We start from the raw sequence: 2,360 nt of genomic DNA, 5'->3' as shown, positions 1-2,360 counted from the left end.
GAGGCCCAGAAGTGGAAACCAGGGCAGGCAAGTCCCCTTCTGGCTGGGTGGCCTGGCCATAGGGCCTCCCCTCCGGCAGTCTGGGCCCCTCACCTGCAGGAGATACCTTGGGGTCACCCTCATGCTTTGCCAGGTGTGTTCCAGAGGGAGGAGAGCTCTTTGGGGCCCAGATCCGGCCCTGAGCGGATGAGGATGCAGGGATGGCTAGGACAGGACACGGGGCGCCTGGGCTCCCCACCTTCGTCTGGCTTTGTCCCCTGCTCCGAGCCCCCCATAGGCCTCCCAGGGGACCCCTCACACCTGGTTGACCCAACGGCACCCCAGAGTCCACAGCCAGCTGGGCAGCCCATATGACGGTGCTGCTGGGTCAGGTTCCCTTGGACCAGGACCTGAGCTTGAGAGAGGACCCTGGGGGAGGCGGCAGAGGACCTGAAGGGCCCAGGCAGCAGCCCCAGCCCCCAGCCAGGGGCCTCTCCCTCCTTCCCCGACTGCCGCAGACTGGTGAAAACGGACCTTCGCCATCTGTCGGCCCTCCCCTCTGGTGGCTGGCTGGTCTGGTAAACAGGAGCTGGCAGGTTCCTGGGCGGGTGGGGGGCAGGCTTGGGGCCGCCCCGATCCCTGGGCCAGGAGTGGGGTGCGGGCACCGGGTGTCACCAAGGTTCTGCCTGCCCAGTTCCTGGACCCGGGGTGTCACACGGGCCCGGGCCCGCCCTCCCCTCCTCGGTGGCCTCCGGGCAGCGCTCGCTCTGAGCCAGGGGGACCTCGGCCTGACAACCAGAGAAACTGAGGCCAGAGGGTGGGGCCTGGGAGGAGCGCGGAGGGCACCCAGGGCTTCCCTCCACCCGGCCTCCTGGCTGCATGGGGACCCTGTCCTCGGCGCCCAGCTTCCCTGTCTTTGCGGCACCCACAGGCACGGGAGGCCCGGACTGTGACCCTGTCCTTCCCGAGTCCCCGCCTCTGTACCGGAGGGCTAGGCGGGAATCCGCGCAGGTCGGTCCCCGACTTCCTCCCGCCGAGCCCCCAGACCCCAGCTGCGCCGTTTCCACATCTCTGACCACAGCGCCCCTCCCCCTCCCCTCCCCTTCTGCTCCTCCCCCTCCCCCTCCTCCCCCTCTCTCCGGGGGAAGAAAGGTCACCGTGCAGCTGATTACTCAGAGCTCAGTTGCTGTAGCAACCGGCGGGGGAAGTGGGACAGGCGGGCTCTGAGGACGCCGAGGTCGGCGGAGCCAGCGCGGGCCGGTGTGAGCGGAGCCGCCTGCAGCCTGGGCGCCGAGCCCGGCCCGGAGCGGACTGGATGGGGGCCCTGCCCCGGGCCGGGCCGCTCCTCTAAGGGGCTCCGATCTCCACCCCTCCGCCTGGGCTGCAGGGCCCCGGCTTCCCCAGCACCCGCCGCTGTGCAGCCTGAGCGCGGAGCCCAGAGATGCCCTGCACACCTGTCCTTCTCTCTGCACCCCACGCCTGCCCGGGGCCTGGGAGACTGACCCAGAGCCCGGAGTCCGCCGAGCGGGGTCGGCTGCGCCCAGGATGGGCGCTGGGTGCTCCCAGGAGCTGCCCAGGGGAAGCCCTGCTCGGCTCACGCGGGACACCAGGCCCACGACAGGGAGGGGCCCCTGCTGCCCCCGGCCCTGCCCCAGCCTGAACCCCGGGGGGGAGGAGGCGCGGGCGATGGGGAGAGGGCCGGGCTCACCTCCCCACCGCACCCCAGGGGCCGTCCTCAGGGCCGGGGCTGTGAGGAGGTGGAACACTTTGGGAAATGCGTGTTTATTTCGGTACAGGGGATGGAACTCAGGGCCTTCACACTGAGCTACATTTCCAGCCCCCCTCTTTCGACACACGGTCTCCCCAAGTTGTGCAGGCTGGGCTCCAACTTGTAGTTCTCCTGCCTCAGCCTCCTAGAGTGCTAGGATCACAGGTGCTTGCCCTGACACCCAGCCCCTGCACCTTTTTAGAAAGTTAAACAGGGACTGAAACTGGGACTCCCGTGCAAGGCCCCGAGCTCCATCCCCAGCAATGCATTCAAAAGAAAAGTTAAGCCTGCACTTGTGCTACCATGGGCCTCCGCTCCTGGGCACTAGCTGTGAGAAGGGAGACTGTCCACCCGAAGAAATGAACACAAACACAGTGCCCTCGAGCCTCTGAGGTGCACAGGGTGGATGGTCAGTCTCACAGGCAGGGAAGGCCTTCGGGTACTCTGGAGGCTGAGGCAGGAGGATCACAGCTAGTTGGAGGCCAGCTTGGGTATATAGTCAGTGCAAGGCCTGCCTGGAATACATAGGAAGACCTAGTCTCAAAAAAAAAAAATAGGGCTGGGGATGTAGCTCAGTGGGGTGAACAAATGCAAAGCCCTGAGTTCGATTCCT

This window comes from Heterocephalus glaber, unplaced genomic scaffold, assembly GCF_053883595.1.
Source record: "Heterocephalus glaber isolate CG9 unplaced genomic scaffold, H.glaber_assembly_v1.0 deba00001479, whole genome shotgun sequence".
Classification (NCBI taxonomy): Eukaryota; Metazoa; Chordata; class Mammalia; order Rodentia; family Bathyergidae; genus Heterocephalus; species Heterocephalus glaber.
This window is presented reverse-complemented; position numbering follows the sequence as displayed.